Raw genomic sequence first — 24,030 nt, 5'->3', positions numbered from 1 at the left:
AGGAAGGTGCTTGACTCAATTCATTTCATAAAAAAAATAATTGAACCCTAATTTTCCTCAACTGTCACTGATCAGACAAGAGTGGGCGGGATATTGTTTTTGGGGAGGGATGCTGGTTTTAGTCAAGCACAACTTGCAAGGTTGGTGATTGCAGCAGGAAAGGAAGGTTTCTCAAAGCTCAGAGTCTCGGCTTACGCCGCTGTGTCCAGATCCGTTTTGTTTCCTCCTGTCGGAAAAACAAACACAACAGTTAAAGTGATCAGCTCTGACTTGAAGATAAAGCACACAATTTCAAGAAGTTTTAAAGAATTGAATATGAGGTTTACATCCCAGATCCATTGTCTTTGTAAAATGTAAAGATAAAAGACATTTGCAGTAATAACAGTATTAAAGTTTCTGAAATAAATAAATGCTGTATCGATTTGTGGTGCTGTTGACTTGTTTGTGCTTCTGCTTTGCCTCTTGACTTTTGAGTAAAAAAAAAACAAACTTTAACACACTTTCCAATAAACTGACATGAGAAAGCTACAGTTTGTGTGTGTGTGTGTGTGTGTGTGTGTGTGTGTGTGTGTGCTTTGAGTGTTTCATTCACAGATCTTCAGAAGTATTCATCACCCTCACACTTGGTGGGTGTATTGCTGGGGACATGAAGGACATGCAGTGTTAAATCTAGTATAATTTAGACATGTGACATGTCCGATATTAACCCGTTCAGATCCCCTATCCAACTTTTCTATGATTTCTAGATCACTGCTTCCTGAGCTCTGAGAACTCTCAAATGCAGACTGATTTGATGTACGTCTGTAAGCAAATCAGTGTTTCACATCACCTTAAGGGGACTGTAGTAGAGCCAAGCCCCCTCTTTAACCCCCATGGCCCAACATGAGAAAACAACAGTCTTAAACTTCATAATTTGTGTTAAAATGGTGTTTAAGGTAACCATAAGGTGTTATGTAACTGATAGGTGTCAAAAAACGTTTGATTTAAAAAGAAAATCTGTCCATTTAAATGCATGCTGTAGACCAAAGTGTCCCTGGAAAAAGAGTAAGGGAAATACTGTTCTGATGACATTTCTAGAGAATATTTTGACTTTTTAAGACAAATACAATAGTGCTACATGTTTAGATGTATATATGTACACAACATCCCAATATTGTTTTGTGTTTGAAGAATCTGAATGGGTTACTTTTAATGAAACAAGAAAATGTTCAAACCAAACTCGTTTGCTGTTCCTTGGGGTCAGGATTCGGGCCACCCTGCCACTGCTTTCAAAGTGTTGAAGTTTTCCATACTAACTCACATCACTAAAGACTTTATCGTTAGCAGAATAGCTCCCTTGATTCATTTTTTTTATATCTAAACATCATAATAAATCTATAGCTGTGTGTAGTTGTTTGTGTGAGCAGTTCTGGGGAAAAGCCGCATGCAGCATTGTCACAGGCCAAGCAATCATCCTGTTAATAACCAGATGCTTTGAACAGGCACTGCACTACAGTAATAAAATATGATAAGTAAATACATGCATGCATGTAGTCCATATATTTGCTTCTGAAAAAATTTGAGATAAAAATTTGCCAGGGAACCCAAATGTATCATATAACAGAAACAAAATGAAGTTCTAAAAAAATACATTTATGTATATGTCTTTTAAACTATTGCAAAAAGTTTAATAAATACCCAAACTCAATTTAAAAAAAAAAGAAGTGACTTTCTTCTATTGACTTTCTCCTGCAGAGCTTCTGTCAGATTGTATCTAGCAGTGAGTTATGAGAGAATGAGGAGAGGATAGAGTATTTGGATTTGGACTGTGTCTGCGTCAGGCTCGTATCGTTCCCCTATCACACCAATTCACCTGAATGCACTTCAACTGCTTGGTGGCATGGTGGTTTTCAGCCAGAACCATGACTTATGTTTTTCTGCTATACTTGTTACGCTGTATTACACCACTGCTGAAAGAGATGATTGGAAATGATAGTAACATAATTCAGCTTTTTTTCTAGAGATCACAAAAGAGATCTCTGTACCCTTTAATTATCAAGGCAATTAACCTTACTGAACATTTTCAAATTGTGAGATTAAGTGTAATGTATTATAAGATAACATTTGACTAATTTGTGCACGAAAAGTGATGCAGCTGTGAGAAATATAATCAAACTTGTTGGTTTTGTGACCGGGGATGCTGTGGATTGACCTGAGTCAGTTTCAGTCTGTTCACCTGCAGCAGTTGTTTAGGCGTGTATGAGGCCAGCGCAGCAGTGACCACAGTCTTGGTGCAGTAGACGAGAGGTTTAATGTAAGGAGGTAACAGATGAGTCATCTTTGGTACAAGTGAAAAATGTGTTGGCTGAATCATCCAGGTCTTTTTTTCAAGTATCTGCTACACAGAGAGGTGTGTGATACCTAAGTAAAAGTCTGATCAGGAAGAGCTGATGCCTGCAGGGTTTTTTGTGACTGCAAGAGTTAATTTGCCAACAACTAAATGTGTTTTCGATTTCGATTTTTGGGGTCAAGATTTGATTTAGAATTGATTCTCGATTCAAAGCGATTTGCGATTCAAAATCAATTTCCGATTCAAGATATAGGAGGTGTAATTTAAGGATGTTTTGCCAATGACATCTATTGTTATCAAAGCAAAGAGTGTCTGAAATTATTGAGGTAATCAGAATAATTATAGTTCAGAAAATGGACACTCAAAAAAGTTCCATTGTTGTTTTGGTTTTTTTTTGCGGGTATTTGTGTATGCCATTATCTGTGTCATTCTGCAAAGCAGCTCCGCTCTGTGATGCTGTAGAGGGCCACATCACACTCATTGACACTTCAGAGAGGGGCCTGATTCTCCTGCCTGCTCTGTCTGCAGTGAACACAGAGTTTACATCTATATGAGGCCCTGCTGCTTGTTTCACTGTCTCCTGATTTACCCTTGTCTCATTATTATTATTATTATTATTATTATTATTATTATTATTATTATTATTATTATTATTATTATTATTATTATTATTATTATTATTATTATTATCATAGGGCTTGCACGCTACCAATAACACAGAGCGATAGATACAGCAGGATTAGGCCAATCACAGTACAGTTTGCTTCAGGTGACGTGTAACATACGTAAGCGGATACAAAGTGTCGAATCGTCTTCCGATTGGTGGACAAGACCGAAACAAACCTCTGACCTCTTTACTAAGGCACCATGGGAAGCCAATATGGCGTTTAGCGTTGATGCTAATGTACGTTTATCATCGAAATATGGATAAATTATGGACGGAAGACACCCAATATCGGATCCATCACTATGGACTTATTGAACAAGGTCCCGTAAAAGATCCGAAATCTCAGGCTGATAGTGATGCTTCAAAAAGAGCTACAGAGTCATCCCTCTGAACGGCAGCGCGGCAGCTTTTACTGGCGAAAACATTAAGGCGATCCGACAAACAGTGTAATTAAGACTTTTCTAAATGATAAGCAATTTAGAGGGTTAAGAATAATCGATGTTTAGGATTTTTGAATCGATTCTGAATCGTTAAAAACGGATTGTGATTCTTATGTGAAGCGATTCCCCCCTCTTCTAATATGTTTGTTAAGTGCTGGCTGGCCATGATATATTTTTTAGATTTCATAATATATATATATATATATATAACTCAAAAATGTACAAAAAAGTAAAATGTTTCAATTATCTGGAAATTTATCATGAGAGAAAAGTTAATCATGAAAAAAGTTTCTAGGACAATTTTTCAATTTTTTGGGGGGTATAATTTTCTAAAAAATCTCTTTGCTCTTAATAAAATAAGCTTTAAGGACCTTCTCTTTTCATGTTTTACTCATTTCTTGTTGTGGCGATCTGTTCATTTTTCTTTTGAAAGAAATAAAACTGATCTACTCAGGTTTTCATTGTTTAAGTGCTTGTAAAAAGCATCTGGATGCAGAAACAGAAAACTGACATTTAACCCAGTTTCAATATATGTGATTCTCGAAATCCACAATTTGCTTAGACTTATGATTTTAAGATCGTGCCTCGATTTGATTTTTGATTTAAACACCTTTCAGCACTGAATTGCCATTGTTGGAATATCAAGTATTGATTTGAAAGGATCAACAGATAAAAGGTTTTATGCCAACAAATGTTTTCAAATTTTTATTTAGCAAAAGGTACAGCAGCTGCATCATATCAAGCATAATACGACTTTAATAATGTATTTTACCAGTCAGTAGAACAAACTATGAAACACAAAAACAACAGCAAGTACATAGCAGAAGATATTTCATAATAGTTTAATTTCCTCAGCTGCAAAAAGCTATTTTGTCTTTAGCTTCACTTGCACAGACTGTAGTTAACAATGAATTCTTGTTTACAGACCGTCACTTGTGGAGAAGGCAACATTATCGCCACACTGACCGCAGGGATGCAGGAGAGTTGTATAGGTCTGTTTCGTTTTCTCCAGTTCCAGTAGTAACCGTGGTGTCTGTGACAGTGCAACTACAAGCTAACGTTACGGGTAAGCTCCTCTGTGTTGTCTGTGAAGTGTTTTTTTTTTCTTTGGCCTCATCTTTTAAAACAAAAAACAACAAAAAAGTTAACAAACAGCAGACATAGTTTCTCTCTCGGGCACAGGTTCATCTGATGCCTCTGCCAGCTCATTCTGTATCGTCCATCTCATATCTGATCTTGAATGTACTGCGTGATGTACTGTCCCGACAGATCCTCACCATGCTGTCAACACTGTTATGCTAACAGCTAGCGAGCTGTACCTAATATGCTGAGGTGTAATTTTGTAAATGCACAATTATTAGTGTTTATGTGTCACACATTGTTGTGTGCCTGGGTGTTATGCCCTGTTGGTGCGTGACATGTGGTTTCTTAGTTGCTGTACACTTACGTTGCGATTTTATTGACCAAATCGCTTCTGGAGGTACATTCAGTACTATCCATATGATAGGTTTACATAAAGTGCTGGAGGTGTGAGCCAGTATGCCCATAGACCTGTTTGGGGTCACTTTGGGTCAGTTAGAATTTAGAGATTTAGTTAGAGATTTCAGTGATGTAAGAGAATTCTGTGATGTAAGAGAACTCTGAGATCAAAGCAGACTTCAGTGATGTAAGAGAATTCTGTGATGTAGGAGAATTCTGAGATCAAAGCAGACTTCAGTGATGTAAGAGAATTCTGTGATGTAAGAGAATTCTGAGATCAAAGCAGACTTCTGGTATAGACTGCTGTGATGTAGGCAGAATTCGTATTGCCCTGACATGACTTTCTCCATCTTGCACAGACTGAAGCACATTGTCAGTGTCATGCGCAAACCTGGTATCTCCGCCATGCACTATTTTATTTTTTTTCACCTCCTATCTCCACTGTATCCTTTTTAAACACTGGTTTTTATGTTATTTTTCTCTTGAAAAATAACATTTTTGGAGATCGGTTTTCGCCTGACAGCAGTGATATGGCCCTTCCTCTTTTACTGATATTAACCCTGGAATGTGTTTTAAAATGGACACGTAGTCAAACTGTGTGACCGCCTTGACGGTATGGAATTACTCAAATTGCTATTTTTATGTGAAAGGGCGTAGACTAATTTTTGACAGTTGATAAGTTCTCGCTGCAAGGTTGCCATGATGCCTTTTAAATCTTAAAAATTTTACTTACTTTACTTCTTTGCTTTTACTTTTACTTTACTTTACTTTTTTAGTTCCCGACATGTTTGAGAATACAATCATGTGTAAACATTTCTACGTAAATGGTTAAGATATGGTTTACATGGGAAGTATTCTTGTGATCATCTGACACAGAGGACAAAATGCATTTGTGGTGGTTTATAACTGAATGGCTCAGATGTGGTTTCAGACAGCTCAGGTTCTCATCATAATCGATCAGAGAGAAGATCAATTCATCATTCACCACATCTTATGAGTCATTTATACTGTCTACACCTGCAACAGTCCTACATTTCATCAAATCTTTAATTATTTTTTTCTGATCTTAAAATTCACATTTCACATTTAAAATTCAGAAATTTTCCCCCCTTTTTTAGTTATTTACATGGCCCTAAGCCTCACCTGTAGGATGTACATTTTGCTCTCACATTAGTTCCCTATCTGCTGCACAACAGAAGCATTTCTAGACTGTTCTAAATGAATGGTCGAAATGTAGTTTTACACAGTGGGGATTTTCATCGTAGTCGATGAGACAGAGGACAAAATGCATTTGTGGGCAATTTTACATGGATGGCGAAGATGTGGTTTCAGACAGCACATGATCTAATCATAATTGATCAGAGAGAAGAACAATTCATCATTAACCACATCTTATGAGTCATTTATATTGTCTACACCTGCAACAGTCCTACATTTCATCAAATCTTTTCACCATGGTCAATGAGACAGAGGACATAATGCATTTGTGTGCATTTGTAAATGGCTAAGATGTGGTTTCAGACAACCAGGTTCTAATCATAATCGATCAGAGAGGAGGAAAATTCATCATTAACCACATCTTATGAGCCATTTATGTTGTTTACACCTGCAACAGTCCAACATTTCATCAAATCTTTAATTATTTTTTTCTGATCTTAAAATTCACATTTCAAATTTAAAATTCAGAAATTTCCCCCCCTTTTTAGTTATTTACATGGCCCTAAGCCTCACCTGTAGGATGTACATTTTGCTCTCACATTAGTTCCCTATCTGCTGCGCAACAGAAGCATTTCTAGACTGTTTTGAATGAATGGCTAAAATGTAGTTTCACACAGTGGGGATTTTCATCATAGTTTATGAGACAGAGGACAAAATGCATTTGTAGGCAATTGTACATGGATGGCCAAGATGTGGTTTCAGACAGCTCATGATCTAATCATAATTGATCAGAAAGAAGAAAAATTCATCATTAACCACATCTTATGAGTCATTTATGTTGTCTACACCTGCAACAGTCCTACATTTCATCAAGTCTTTAATTATTTTTTTCTGATCTTAAAATTCACATTTCAAATTTAAAATTCAGAAAATTTCCCCCCTTTTTTAGTTATTTACATGGCCCTAAGCCTCACCTGTAGGATGTACATTTTGCTCTCACATAAGTTCCCTGTCTGCTGCACGACAGAAGCATTTCTAGACTGTTCTAAATGAATGGTCGAAATGTAGTTTTACACAGTGGGGATTTTCATCATAGTCGATGAGACAGAGGACAAAATGCATTTGTAGGCAATTGTAAATGGCGAAGATGTGGTTTCAGACAGCTCATGATCTTATCATAATTGATCAGAAAGAAGAAGAATTCATCATTAACCACATCTTATGAGTCATTTATGTTGTCTACACCTGCAACAGTCCTACATTTCATCAAATCTTTTCACCATGGTCAATGAGACAGAGGACATAATGCATTTGTGTGCATTTGTAAATGGCTAAGATGTGGTTTCAGACAACCAGGTTCTAATCATAATCGATCAGAGACAAGACCAATTCATCATTAACCACATCTTATGAGTCATTTATGTTGTCTCCACCTGCAACAGTCCTACATTTCATCAAATCTTTTCACCATGGCCAATGAGACAGAGGACATAATGCATTTGTGTGCATTTGTAAGTGGCTAAGATGTGGTTTCAGACAACCAGGTTCTAATCATAATCGATCAGAGACAAGGAAAATTCATCATTAACCACATCTTATGAGTCATTTATGTTGTCTCCACCTGCAACAGTCCTACATTTCATCAAATCTTTTCACCATGGTCAATGAGACAGAGGATATAATGCATTTGTGTGCATTTGTAAATGGCTAAGATGTAGTTTCAGACCACCAGGTTTCTAATCATAATCGATCAGAGACAAGACCAATTCATCATTAACCACATCTTATGAGTCATTTATGTTGTCTCCACCTGCAACAGTCCTACATTTCAACATGACTTTGGTTAATTCTTTTGAACTTAATGTCATTAGTCAGATTTTAAGATCAGAACTGAATTATGTTTTTTTTTTTTTTTTTACGTGTCCCTAAGTCTCAGCTGCAGGATTTCAGTGTTGCTCTCAAATTAGTTCCCTATCTGCTGCACAACAGAAGCATTTCTAAACTGTTCTAAATGAATGGTCGAACTGTAGTTTTACACAGTGGGGATTTTCATCATAGTCGATGAGACGGAGGACAAAATGCATTTGTGTGCATTTGTAAATGGCTAAGATGTGGTTTCAGACAACCAGGTTCGAATCATAATCGATCAGAGACAAGGAAAATTCATCATTAACCACATCTTATGAGCCATTTTTTCTGTCTACACCTGCAACAGTCCTACATTTCATCAAATCTTTTCACCATGGTCAATGAGACAGAGGACATAATGCATTTGTGTGCATTTGTAAATGGTTAAGATGTGGTTTCAGACAACCAGGTTCGAATCATAATCGATCAGAGACAAGGAAAATTCATCATTAACCACATCTTATGAGCCATTTATGCTGTCTACATCTGCAACAGTCCTACATTTCATCAAATCTTTAATTATTTTTTTCTGATCTTAAAATTCACATTTCAAATTTAAAATTCAGAAAATTTCCCCCCTTTTTTAGTTATTTACATGGCCCTAAGCCTCACCTGTAGGATGTACATTTTGCTCTCACATTAGTTCCCTATCTGCTGCACGACAGAAGCATTTCTAGACTGTTCTAAATGAATGGTCGAAATGTAGTTTTACACAGTGGGGATTTTCATCATAGTCGATGAGACAGAGGACAAAATGCATTTGTGGGCAATTGTACATGGATGGCGAAGATGTGGTTTCAGACAGCTCATGATCTTATCATAATTGATCAGAAAGAAGAAGAATTCATCATTAACCACATCTTATGAGTCATTTATGTTGTCTACACCTGCAACAGTCCTACATTTCATCAAATCTTTTCACCATGGTCAATGAGACAGAGGACAAAATGCATTTGTGTGCATTTGTAAATGGCTAAGATGTGGTTTCAGACAACCAGGTTTCTAATCATGTTTGATCAGAGAGAAGGAAAATTCATCATTAACCACATCTTATGAGCCATTTTTTCTGTCTACATATGCAACAGTCCTACATTTCAACATGACTTTGGTTAATTCTTTTGAGCTTAATGTCATTAGTCAGATTTTAAGATCAGAAATGTAGTTTTACACAGTGGGGATTTTTATCATAGTCGATGAGACAGAGGACAAAATGCATTTGTGGGCAATTGTACATGGATGGCCAAGATGTGGTTTCAGACAGCTCATGATCTAATCATAATTGATCAGAAAGAAGAAGAATTCATCATTAACCACATCTTATGAGCCATTTATGTTGTCTACACCTGCAACAGTCCTACATTTCATCAAATCTTTAATTATTTTTTTCTGATCTTAAAATTCACATTTCAAATTTAAAATTCAGAAAATTTCCCCCCTTTTTTAGTTATTTACATGGCCCTAAGCCTCACCTGTAGGATGTACATTTTGCTCTCACATTAGTTCCCTATCTGCTGCGCAACAGAAGCATTTCTAGACTGTTTTGAATGAATGGCTAAAATGTAGTTTTACACAGTGGGGATTTTCATCATAGTTTATGAGACAGAGGACAAAATGCATTTGTAGGCAATTGTACATGGATGGCGAAGATGTGGTTTCAGACAGCTCATGATCTTATCATAATTGATCAGAAAGAAGAAGAATTCATCATTAACCACATCTTATGAGTCATTTATGTTGTCTACACCTGCAACAGTCCTACATTTCATCAAATCTTTTCACCATGGTCAATGAGACAGAGGACATAATGCATTTGTGTGCATTTGTAAATGGCTAAGATGTAGTTTCAGACCACCAGGTTTCTAATCATGTTTTGATCATAGAAAAGGAAAATTCATCATTAACTACATCTTATGAGCCATTTTTTCTGTCTACATCTGCAACAGTCCTACATTTCAACATGACTTTGGTTAATTCTTTTGAGCTTAATGTCATTAGTCAGATTTTAAGATCAGAAATGTAGTTTCACACAGTGGGGATTTTTATCATAGTCGATGAGACAGAGGACAAAATGCATTTGTGGGCAATTGTAAATGGCGAAGATGTGGTTTCAGACAGCTCATGATCTTATCATAATTGATCAGAAAGAAGAAGAATTCATCATTAACCACATCTTATGAGCCATTTATGTTGTCTACACCTGCAACAGTCCTACATTTCATCAAATCTTTAATTATTTTTTTCTGATCTTAAAATTCACATTTCAAATTTAAAATTCAGAAAATTTCCCCCCTTTTTTAGTTATTTACATGGCCCTAAGCCTCACCTGTAGGATGTACATTTTGCTCTCACATTAGTTCCCTATCTGCTGCGCAACAGAAGCATTTCTAGACTGTTTTGAATGAATGGCTAAAATGTAGTTTTACACAGTGGGGATTTTCATCATAGTTTATGAGACAGAGGACAAAATGCATTTGTAGGCAATTGTACATGGATGGCGAAGATGTGGTTTCAGACAGCTCATGATCTAATCATAATTGATCAGAAAGAAGAAAAATTCATCATTAACCACATCTTATGAGTCATTTATGTTGTCTACACCTGCAACAGTCCTACATTTCATCAAATCTTTTCACCATAGTCAATGAGACAGAGGACATAATGCATTTGTGTGCATTTGTAAATGGTTAAGATGTGGTTTCAGACAACCAGGTTCTAATCATAATCGATCAGAGACAAGGAAAATTCATCATTAACCACATCTTATGAGCCATTTTTTCTGTCTACATCTGCAACAGTCCTACATTTCATCATGACTTTGGTTAATTCTTTTGAGCTTAATGTCATTAGTCAGATTTTAAGATCAGAAATGTAGTTACACACAGTGGGGATTTTTATCATAGTCGATGAGACAGAGGACAAAATGCATTTGTGGGCAATTGTACATGGATGGCCAAGATGTGGTTTCAGACAGCTCATGATCTTATCATAATTGATCAGAAAGAAGAAAAATTCATCATTAACCACATCTTATGAGCCATTTTTTCTGTCTACACCTGCAACAGTCCTACATTTCATCAAATCTTTTCACCATGGTCAATGAGACAGAGGACATAATGCATTTGTGTGCATTTGTAAATGGTTAAGATGTGGTTTCAGACAACCAGGTTCGAATCATAATCGATCAGAGACAAGGAAAATTCATCATTAACCACATCTTATGAGCCATTTATGTTGTCTACACCTGCAACAGTCCTACATTTCATCAAATCTTTTCACCATGGTCAATGAGACAGAGGACATAATGCATTTGTGTGCATTTGTAAATGGCTAAGATGTGGTTTCAGACAACCAGGTTTCTAATCATGTTTGATCAGAGAGAAGGAAAATTCATCATTAACCACATCTTATGAGCCATTTTTTCTGTCTACACCTGCAACAGTCCTACATTTCATCAAATCTTTAATTATTTTTTTCTGATCTTAAAATTCACATTTCAAATTTAAAATTCAGAAAATTTCCCCCCTTTTTTAGTTATTTACATGGCCCTAAGCCTCACCTGTAGGATGTACATTTTGCTCTCACATTAGTTCCCTATCTGCTGCGCAACAGAAGCATTTCTAGACTGTTTTGAATGAATGGCTAAAATGTAGTTTTACACAGTGGGGATTGTCATCATAGTCGATGAGACAGAGGACAAAATGCATTTGTGGGCAATTGTACATGGATGGCCAAGATGTGGTTTCAGACAGCTCATGATCTTATCATAATTGATCAGAAAGAAGAAGAATTCATCATTAACCACATCTTATGAGTCATTTATGTTGTCTACACCTGCAACAGTCCTACATTTCATCAAATCTTTTCACCATGGTCAATGAGACAGAGGACAAAATGCATTTGTGTGCATTTTTTAAATGGCTAAAATGTAGTTTCAGACAACCAGGTTTCTAATCATGTTTGATCAGAGAAAAGGAAAATTCATCATTAACCACATCTTATGAGCCATTTTTTCTGTCTACATATGCAACAGTCCTACATTTCAACATGACTTTGGTTAATTCTTTTGAGCTTAATGTCATTAGTCAGATTTTAAGATCAGAAATGTAGTTTTACACAGTGGGGATTTTTATCATAGTCGATGAGACAGAGGACAAAATGCATTTGTGGGCAATTGTACATGGATGGCGAAGATGTGGTTTCAGACAGCTCATGATCTTATCATAATTGATCAGAAAGAAGAAGAATTCATCATTAACCACATCTTATGAGCCATTTTTTCTGTCTACACCTGCAACAGTCCTACATTTCATCAAATCTTTAATTATTTTTTTCTGATCTTAAAATTCACATTTCAAATTTAAAATTCAGAAAATTTCCCCCCTTTTTTAGTTATTTACATGGCCCTAAGCCTCACCTGTAGGATGTACATTTTGCTCTCACATAAGTTCCCTGTCTGCTGCACGACAGAAGCATTTCTAGACTGTTCTAAATGAATGGTTGAAATGTAGTTTTACACAGTGGGGATTTTCATCATAGTCGATGAGACAGAGGACAAAATGCATTTGTGGGCAATTGTACATGGATGGCGAAGATGTGGTTTCAGACAGCTCATGATCTTATCATAATTGATCAGAAAGAAGAAGAATTCATCATTAACCACATCTTATGAGTCATTTATGTTGTCTACACCTGCAACAGTCCTACATTTCATCAAATCTTTTCACCATGGTCAATGAGACAGAGGACAAAATGCATTTGTGTGCATTTTTTAAATGGCTAAAATGTAGTTTCAGACAACCAGGTTTCTAATCATGTTTGATCAGAGAAAAGGAAAATTCATCATTAACCACATCTTATGAGCCATTTTTTCTGTCTACATCTGCAACAGTCCTACATTTCATCATGACTTTGGTTAATTCTTTTGAGCTTAATGTCATTAGTCAGATTTTAAGATCAGAAATGTAGTTTCACACAGTGGGGATTTTTATCATAGTCGATGAGACAGAGGACAAAATGCATTTGTGGGCAATTGTACATGGATGGCGAAGATGTGGTTTCAGACAGCTCATGATCTTATCATAATTGATCAGAAAGAAGAACAATTCATCATTAACCACATCTTATGAGCCATTTTTTCTGTCTACACCTGCAACAGTCCTACATTTCATCAAATCTTTAATTATTTTTTTCTGATCTTAAAATTCACATTTCAAATTTAAAATTCAGAAAATTTCCCCCCTTTTTTAGTTATTTACATGGCCCTAAGCCTCACCTGTAGGATGTACATTTTGCTCTCACATTAGTTCCCTATCTGCTGCACGACAGAAGCATTTCTAGACTGTTTTGAATGAATGGCTAAAATGTAGTTTTACACAGTGGGGATTTTCATCATAGTTTATGAGACAGAGGACAAAATGCATTTGTAGGCAATTGTACATGGATGGCGAAGATGTGGTTTCAGACAGCTCATGATCTAATCATAATTGATCAGAAAGAAGAAGAATTCATCATTAACCACATCTTATGAGTCATTTATGTTGTCTACACCTGCAACAGTCCTACATTTCATCAAATCTTTTCACCATGGTCAATGAGACAGAGGACATTATGCATTTGTGTGCATTTGTAAATGGCTAAGATGTGGTTTCAGACAACCAGGTTCGAATCATAATCGATCAGAGACAAGGAAAATTCATCATTAACTACATCTTATGAGCCATTTATGCTGTCTACATCTGCAACAGTCCTACATTTCAACATGACTTTGGTTAATTCTTTTGAGCTTAATGTCATTAGTCAGATTTTAAGATCAGAAATGTAGTTTCACACAGTGGGGATTTTTATCATAGTCGATGAGACAGAGGACAAAATGCATTTGTGGGCAATTGTACATGGATGGCCAAGATGTGGTTTCAGACAGCTCATGATCTAATCATAATTGATCAGAAAGAAGAAGAATTCATCATTAACCACATCTTATGAGCCATTTTTTCTGTCTACACCTGCAACAGTCCTACATTTCATCAAATCTTTAATTATTTTTTTCTGATCTTAAAATTCACATTTCAAATTTAAAATTCAGAAAATTTCCCCCCTTTTTTAGTTATTTACATGGCCCTAAGCCTCACCTGTAGGATGTACATTTTGCTCTCACATAAGTTCCCTGTCTGCTGCATGACAGAAGCATTTCTAGACTGTTCTAAATGAATGGTCGAAATGTAGTTTTACACAGTGGGGATTTTCATCATAGTCAATGAGACAGAGGACATAATGCATTTGTGTGCATTTGTAAATGGTTAAGATGTGGTTTCAGACAACCAGGTTCGAATCATAATCGATCAGAGACAAGGAAAATTCATCATTAACCACATCTTATGAGCCATTTATGTTGTCTACACCTGCAACAGTCCTACATTTCATCAAATCTTTTCACCATGGTCAATGAGACAGAGGACAAAATGCATTTGTGTGCATTTGTAAATGGCTAAGATGTGGTTTCAGACAACCAGGTTTCTAATCATGTTTGATCAGAGAGAAGGAAAATTCATCATTAACCACATCTTATGAGCCATTTTTTCTGTCTACATCTGCAACAGTCCTACATTTCAACATGACTTTGGTTAATTCTTTTGAGCTTAATGTCATTAGTCAGATTTTAAGATCAGAAATGTAGTTTTACACAGTGGGGATTTTTATCATAGTCGATGAGACAGAGGACAAAATGCATTTGTGGGCAATTGTACATGGATGGCCAAGATGTGGTTTCAGACAGCTCATGATCTTATCATAATTGATCAGAAAGAAGAAGAATTCATCATTAACCACATCTTATGAGTCATTTATGTTGTCTACACCTGCAACAGTCCTACATTTCATCAAATCTTTTCACCATGGTCAATGAGACAGAGGACAAAATGCATTTGTGTGCATTTGTAAATGGCTAAGATGTGGTTTCAGACCACCAGGTTTCTAATCATGTTTGATCAGAGAGAAGATCAATTCATCATTAACCACATCTTATAAGCCATTTTTTCTGTCTACATCTGCAACAGTCCTACATTTCAACATGACTTTGGTTAATTCTTTTGAACTAAATGGCATTAGTCAGATTTTAAGATCAGAACTGAATTATGTTTTCTTTTTACATGGCCCTAAGCCTCACCTGTAGGATGTACATTTTGCTCTCACATAAGTTCCCTGTCTGCTGCACAACAGAGGCATTTCTAGACTGTTTTGAATGAATGGCTAAAATGAAGTTTTACACAGTGGGGATTTTCATCATAGTTTATGAGACAGAGGACAAAATGCATTTGTGGGCAATTGTACATGGATGGCGAAGATGTGGTTTCAGACAGCTCAGGTTCTAATCATAATTGATCAGAAAGAAGGCAAATTCATCATTAACCACATCTTATGAGCCATTTATGTTGTCTACACCTGCAACAGTCCAACATTTCATCAAATCTTTAATTATTTTTTTCTGATCTTAAAATTCACGTTTCAAATTTAAAAGTCAGAAAATTTCCCCCCTTTTTTAGTTATTTACATGGCCCTAAGCCTCACCTGTAGGATGTACATTTTGCTCTCACATAAGTTCCCTGTCTGCTGCACGACAGAAGCATTTCTAGACTGTTCTAAATGAATGGTTGAACTGTAGTTTTACACAGTGGGGATTTTCATCATAGTCGATGAGACAGAGGACAAAATGCATTTGTGGGCAATTGTACATGGATGGCTAAGATGTGGTTTCAGACAGCTCATGATCTTATCATAATTGATCAGAAAGAAGAAGAATTCATCATTAACCACATCTTATGAGTCATTTATGTTGTCTACACCTGCAACAGTCCTACATTTCATCAAATCTTTTCACCATGGTCAATGAGACAGAGGACAAAATGCATTTGTGTGCATTTGTAAATGGCTAAGATGTGGTTTCAGACAACCAGGTTTCTAATCATGTTTGATCAGAGAGAAGATCAATTCATCATTAACCACATCTTATGAGCCATTTTTTCTGTCTACATAAGCAACAGTCCTACATTTCAACATGACTTTGGTTAATTCTTTTGAGCTTAATGTCATTAGTCAGATTTTAAGATCAGAAATGTAGTTTCACACAGTGGGGATTTTCATCATAGTTTATGAGACAGAGGACAAAATGCATTTGTGGGCAATTGTACATGGATGGCGAAGATGTGGTTTCAGACAACCAGGTTTCCAATCATAATTGATCAGTAAAACACAAAAATGCATCATTAACCACATCTAATGAGTCATTTATGCTGTCTACACCTGCAGCATTTCCATATGACATCATGACTTTAGTCTTATTTTTTTAACTTTATTGTCAAAGTCAACATTTTAAGATAAGAACTAAATACATTTTTTCTACAAGGCTTACATTTGTAGGATTTAACCTTTGCCACAACATAAGTGTCCTACATGTGGCACAACAGAAGCATTTGTGGACCTTCCTAAATGGATGGCTAAGATGTGGTTTTAGACAGCAGAGTTTCTAAAAATCATCAATCAGACAGGACATATTTGTCATTAACCACATCTTAATAGTCATTTATGCTGTCTACATCTGTAACATTTCCTCATTTCAGCGCAACTTTTGTTCAGTCTTTTGATATTAGATGTTAAAAATCAGACGTTAAGATCAGAACCTAATTGTTTTTGCATGTGACCCTAAGCTTCATCTAAAGGATCTATCTTTTGCCCTCACGTTAGTTCCCAACATGTTGCACAACAGAAGAGTTTGGAGACATTTGTAAATGAATGGCTAAATTGTGGTTGCACACAGTGGAGCTTCTTATCATAGTCAATCAGAGAGATGAAGAAATTCATCATTAGCCTCAATTTATGAGCCATTCATGCTGACTCCACCTGCAGCGTTCCTACATTTCAGCATAATTTAGTTAATTTTTCTGATCATTATCGTTCGTTTTTTTTAGTTTTCTCGTTTTTTTTGTTTTGTTTGTTTGTTTACCAGGTGACTCTTAACCTCATCTGTTGGATATATGTTTTGTTCTCACATCATTTTCCTATCTGTTGCATAAGAGAAAAATTTGTTGACATTTTATTTCCTTCCTACTTTTCAGCTGAAACTGAAACTGTACTTAATTCTTTTGATTTTTAATGCCAGATTCAGACTTTCAGATCAGAGCTTAGATTTTGTTTTTTGTGACCCTAAGCCTCTCCTGTTGCATTTTGTGTTTCACGGCACACATTAAGCAATCTTAACATCAACAAATTTTCCTTTGATTTAAAAATACTCAGTTAGTTTGAAACAGATATGTTACCTTTTCGGTGTCATAACCTATAAAATGCATCTGTAACAGGTATTTGACATTTACTGCCATCGCTCATCATGCTTTATTGGATGATTTGGGCGAATGTTGAAATAACTTTGGCCACAGCCACATTCTAGTATGACGCTCGGGAGACACCCCGCATCCCCCAGCCATAACTGAGCAGGATCATGCCGGCAGTATTGTATGCTATAATCTCTCTGGCCCAGACCTACATCTAGTTTCCATACAGAAATGCACAACAAGCTGAAATCAAACAGGGATTTCACATAATCGCCCGGATTCCAAACATCATGTCAGCCATAGACTGTACCCACAGTGTAATAGAGCAACAACTTCAATCGCGTCAGCATTAAGGGGCCACATCCTGTCAGTGAACAGATTATGTGAAATGCAGATTTGTTCCTGCTAAACCCTGTTGCTCAGTGGCCTTACGCTTTCATTGTGCAGAAGAATTCTCTAAGTGTGCACTGTGATGCGCGTTTTTGCACTGAGATCAATGTCAAACCATTTCTTCTCCATTTCTGGAAGTTATCTCTTCTCTGGACCAAATTTCTTTATGTTTATTTTTTGGGCTTTTCATGCCTTTATTATCGTGCAGTTACAGAGTGACAGCAGGTAGAAAGAATGGGCAAAAGGGCTTGCAGCAAAGGGCTGCATCTTGGATTCAACCTCATCCACAGGTGCCTCAATTTCTGTTGATGAAAGACCTCCTTTTTCTTTGCTCTATTCTATATGATAGAATACAACTTCATTTGGGAATCTTGCCTCTTTAATATTAATATATAAAATATCAGTTGTAGCACGATGCTGTGGTTGCATGTCTAAGTTATTATATTGGACCCTACTGTGTCATGTGTAATGCTGCCATCCACTGGCCACGTCTTGTAAGTACAGCACAAATCTCTCAAAACCAAGAAGGCTGAAGAGATGCAAAAAAATGTTGTGCAGCCTCATAATGAGATACCCATGAAGGTAAAGAAAATTTGTTACCATTAGGAATGTTTTGGTGTTATGTTGGTAAAAAATTATGATTAATTATCTGTCCATTACATTGGACATCATGCATCACTGGGTATATTTTAGCTTCAATTAATACAATAAAAAATATTAATTTTATCAGCAATGACTTTTCGACTTTTTTAAAAATAAATTAAATATGCATAAATGAAAAGGAATGAAATGTTACAGAAATTATAATAAGTATAAATAAATGTTTTTTGTACTTCAGAGATCAATCAGGGCTCAACACTAACTTTTAAAACGGGTTGTCCAGGCTGGCATGAAGGCATTGGCATTTTATTGCAAAATGTGATAATATGGATCTCATTTTTTGGTCACCCTATAGCCTATTTTAGTAGTTAAGATTCTATGCAGTTACTACTTCAGCCAAGTAATGAAAATATGATGTAAAGGCATGTTTAGACTTAGAGTTAGACGACTTTATTGATCCCCGGAGGGAAATTTAGTTGTCACAGCAGCTTGGCACGTAAGACATACAGAGACATACAAAAAAAAAAAAAAATAAGAAGAATAATAGAAGATACAAATAAACATAAATATATAAAAATAGAATAAATAGAATGTTGAGGTAGTGCAAAAGAGTACTGAGGTAGTGCAAATGCAGTGGTAAGGTGCAATCTGATGATGGTAAGGATACACATGAGCATGGTAATGATGACAGCAGAATAAGGGGAATATGTAGAGATGTACATATAATACTAATAATGGTAATAACATCAGTTTGAAGACATTGCACACATAATAGTAGTGATAGTATTAATAATAGTAGTAATAATATCCATAATATTAATATTAATAATAGTATCAGCATCATGACATTAGCACTTGACATTTTTATGTCTGATGGCCAATGTTATGTATAATATAATATAATAATAATGATAGAATAATAATAAAAATGGTATATATATATATATATATATATATATATATATATATATATATATATATATATATATGTAGTGATGTATAATATAATATTTATAATACAATGCAGGCGACGATCCAATGTTATATATTTGTACATATATATACATGATATGCATACACACATACTGCAGTCTGTACTGTTTGGATGTGGAGTGACGGAGTTTAGTCCAGTTCAGTGACAGTGACCACAGGTCTGACAGAGGTGGATGTGTTGAACAGTCTGATGGCAGCAGGCAGGAATGATTTCCTGTATCGCTCCCTCAGACAGCGGGGTTGGAGGAGTCTGTTGCTGAAGCTACTCTTCAGCTTGTCCAGTGTCTTATGGAGGGGATGGGTGACATTGTCCATTATTGCCAGCAGTTTTGCCAGCATTCTGTCCTCAGCCACCTCCTCCAGGGAGACAAGCTTAGAGCCAACAACAGACTCTGCCTTCCTGATCAGTTTGTTCAGTCTGTTTGCATCCTTTGCCTTGATGCCTGCCCCCCAGCACACCACAGCAAAGAAGATGGTGCTCGCAACAACAGACTGATAAAACATCAGGAGCATCCTGTTGCAGACATTGAAGGACCTGAGTCTCCTCAGGAAGTAAAGCCGACTCAGACCCTTCTTGTAGGCTGCCTCAGTGTTGGTGGACCACTCCAGTTTGTTGTCCAGAAGGACGCCCAGGTACTTGTATGATGTGACAATTTCCACATCAGTCCCACTGATGCAGACAGGAGAGGGTGGGGGCCTGTTCCTCCTGAAGTCCACGGCCATCTCTTTAGTCTTTGTCACATTCAGCTGCAGGTGATTCTCCCCACACCACCTGACAAAGCGGTCCACCAGGTCCCTGTACTCGTCCTCCCGTCCATTCTCTACACTGCTCACGAAAAGTTGTATTACTGTGACAGAACAAAAGTCCTTGTACTCTGGTCTTGCCACTCATAAGGAAAGCCCATAAAATACAGAGAAAGTTGATTTTCAAAGTGTTGCTGTAAATTAGCCTTTAGTAAGGTAATAGAGCAAGTCTTACCTTTTGGAGATCTGTCCCATCCTGTAGCTGCAAAATCAGTTCATAGTCCAGTCTGGTTTGCTCCTGATTGGTTGGGATGAAAACCTGCAGCAACACAGGCACCCTGGAATAAACATAAACATTCATTCATTTCTTTGAATTTACCTATATTTTTTACTTACTTTATTTTTTTACTCATAAATATATTAGTAATAAATCCTGAAATGAATATATAAACTTATACAATAAATGCTTAAATAAGGGATTCAGTGAATTATAATGTAATTTAATGCTTAATTGTGGCCTCAAAGGAATGAAATCACCAATTTAAAAAATTAAAACAACAATTAAATATGTTTAATTTACTTACTTACAATTTGCAATTTACTTATTCATTATTCATTTTGATGACTTTTATCATATTGATTGATTGATTGATTGATGGAAACGTGACTTATGACAAAATAAGAAACTAAACGGGAGTCAACGCCATCTAGTACATCATATTAAATTAAGAAAGTGGTGTAAAACACACACACGCACACACACACACACACACACACACGCACACAAAGAGCACGAGGGCAACTACTGCCATTAAAAACTGGGTACACTAATCAGCGGATAATTAGCCTGACAAATACCGTCAGAAATCAATACAAACACACGTTATTACACTGTAAACTGATAATCAACGTCAGACGACTATGCCATATTTTATCAGGCACCTAGTGTTACTGTAGAGGCGACAAAACTTTAAAAAAGTATACGAAGCTCCCTGCGCTTTTCGGGAGAAATATTATGCCAAACTGCCTCTATGAAATATGTCATATTAATAATTCATGTGTCTCCGCCTAAACGCATAACTCGAGACAGACCAGATAAAATGCGCCATATGTCGACAGTCTTCTTGATAATTCGGCATTAATGTAATCATATAAAATACCATGGATTTGCGTAAAAAGTGCACATTTTGGATTTTTGTCGCCTAAACTTTCTGCCCGCATCTGTTAGTTAGCAGCGCTATTTGAGCGGGAGAAGATCATTGTGAAAAGATGTGAGCCCTTTACAAAAAAAAAAGATTTATAACTCACTCTGATTCAAACACGGACTCAAAACAATAGTAATTCGCCGTCTATCATGTGTGATGAGATTTCTTTTTTTCTTTCGGCGGTTAATTTTTTTCCCGGACATTAAAATCAGAAAAGCGGTGATTTAAGAAAGGTCCATAACCACTTTTAAGTCAGATTAAACTGTCAAAACTGTATCACTGGAAGAACACAAAAAATCTATCCTAAAGATTTACGTAGGCGTTGTGTTTAAATGCATTTATTTCAGGCGGGATATTAGTGAAGGCTAACAGCAGCTATATGAAGCAGGCTGGTTTATGACAGTAGCTAGCTAGCTAAAACACCACAACATTACCGTTAGCTGAGTTCAAATCAGCAGCTCACTGCTGAAATTTCAAAAATACAAAATACATTTTAATGCCCCAATTATATCAACAGCAGATCTGATCTGTGAACACTGGGATGAGTGGGCTGAAAGTAACACGGCGAGCACCAAGCACCATCAGTGTGCCATCAGAATAATTTGAAAAATACTTTAAGGGTCTGTTCATCTTGCACTATTGTTAAACTGTGGAGATCGCTGAGGACAACAGATTTACTTACCAAAGTCATATCAGACAAACTATTCTGTCCTAAAGGGGTGTGCACTTTTATTCTGATGTGGCGTCATCACTGACCTCATGGTTTATCACAGCAAAAATACATTAAAAAAATTAAAACATATTTGTTTACTGGCAGCATGTGGTCATCTCTCTGTCTTTTTCCCTCTTGTGTCATGTGTGAAACCTTGATGCTTTTATCCCACACTCTCTGGCAGCCCACACAACGCCTTCATGTCTCTGTGCAGCTCTCAGCTCTTATCAGGCACTCAAGAGGAGAGTCAGAGGAAGTAGAGGTGTTTTGTTCTTCAGAGGCAGAGCTTTGTTGTTCGCTGTCATTCGAGATGCAAACAGTCCCCTTCTTGCTGGAGATCTGTCGATTTACACAATACCTGTCAGTCTGCATCACAGTCTGTAATGGCTGTTGAGCAGACTGTCCCCCTGACACAGACACATTTTTGGCATCTCTGCTATTTCTATTTTTGATCACAGATGTTTTATAATAAGACGTGAATCATTGTGAGAAGCTTAAATTAGTCTGTTAATAAGACTTGGACTGCCTCATGAAAAAGCTGATAAATAAACTCAATACAGGAATCTTTACGAATGCTTTCTGTAGTTGTATACACCTGCTAGCATTTTAAAAATGCCATATTTGAAAACTGAGGTGAAGTGGAGGATAAAACTATCCAAAACTTGTGCTAGCCACCTCTTCATTTGCTAAATAGAGATGACCCCTCTGACATGCAAACTCAGCCTACTCGTGCACTACTAGTGTCTGGACCGACAGCGCTGCTCCTTTGCATTGACAGGAGCCAGTTGAGATGGTTTGGGTTTATGATAAAGATGCCCCCTGGATGCCTGTGCAGGCACATCCAACTGGAGGGATTTCCCCTGGGCAGACCAACACACTGAGGGATTAGGCTCCCCATCTGGCCTTGAAATGCTTAGAGTCCCCGCAGCAGGAAGCCAGAGAGAGGGGCCTCTGGGCTTCTTTGCTTGCCCTGTTACTGTACCACGCAGACCCAGATATGCTTAAAAAAATCGTTGGAATAATTCAAAATATTTGTTTGTAAATGTTCTGCAGTCTTTTTAAAACTGCACTTCCAGCATAAGTAAAGCACTTCAATTTTATGGATATTTCCTGTTGTTTTTGCAACAAAATGTTATATACATTCAAACAGAAAGTGAATGACACGCTCCAGGGTGAAGTCCAGGGTTTGTTGGAGTCATCCTGCCTGCCTTCCCAGCTCTTTCTATCGCAGTAGTTGCCAGCAGTGTTACAAACTGCAACAACCCAGTGCCTATAGCACCGCGAAAGAAGCCCTGGTGTGTTCTTGTTTGACTTAAATGCATGGATGTATTATATATATATAATCTTCACAGATGAACACCACTTTTGTGTGTTTCGGAGCGTAAATGAAATCTCCAGAAGCAAAAAGCTATTGTTAAGCTATACACAAACTACATCGTGGTCGCACGACTTAAACGTCACAACTACAAACACTGTAAAATCATGATTGAAAAATATTAAAAACAGATAAATCTACAAGTTCGAGTGCGACTCTGTAAAGCTGTAAAGGCAGACAAGTGGGTTAAATGAGTTTCTGTGTCCTCTGTGATGACGTCTAACGTCCCTGACAAACACTGTAGTCCCATTTAGGCACTTGTTAGTGACTGCCTTTTTACAAGACGAGTAAAACCTTAAAAGTTCAAAAATCAGGTTTAAGCGAACGTATTTTATGTTGCAAAACAAAACATCTTAATATCATTAGCCTGTGTTAACCAAAGACCTTATTTAAGGCATTTTACCGGAAACCCATTCAAAAAACCCCATTGACTTTGAGACGAGGGAACCGGAAGTGCTAAAAGGCTAACAGACTTTTACGTTTGTGGACTCATTACTTGAAGTGGGAACTGTAACCGTATAGAAAGATCCACGCAAAGCAAACATGGGTGAGCGTGTGTGTGTGTGGATGCATGTCATGAAACATGTAGCAATAAAGGAGCACCAAATGTGGGGCAGCTCCCATCAAACCACTCGCCAACACACACACACACACACACACAGACACAGACACACACACACACACGCACACACACACACACACACACACAC

General features: G+C 36.9%; 1 protein-coding gene across 2 annotated transcripts in view; it reads left to right on the top strand.

The window, feature by feature from the left end:
- The first annotated feature begins 3,180 nt into the window (after positions 1 to 3,180).
- Positions 3,181 to 24,030, top strand: part of LOC121955431 (regulator of G protein signaling 6) — a 128,138-nt gene continuing 107,288 nt past the window's right edge. Inside the window, exons 1-2 of one of the 2 annotated variants that reach the window (XM_088089659.1) lie at positions 3,181 to 3,316; positions 4,362 to 4,502. The gene's annotated coding sequence lies outside the window, so the exon portion shown is untranslated. Of the gene's footprint in view, positions 3,443 to 4,361; positions 4,503 to 24,030 lie in introns of both variants that reach the window. The other variant, XM_088089658.1, reaches the window with a different exon arrangement.

Source organism: Plectropomus leopardus, chromosome 16, assembly GCF_026936395.1.
Source record: "Plectropomus leopardus strain MGB_pleo_1.0 chromosome 16, ASM2693639v1, whole genome shotgun sequence".
Lineage (NCBI taxonomy): Eukaryota > Metazoa > Chordata > Actinopteri > Perciformes > Serranidae > Plectropomus > Plectropomus leopardus.
The sequence above is the reverse complement of the archived record's forward strand: the minus strand, read 5'-3'. Positions and strand labels throughout refer to the sequence as shown.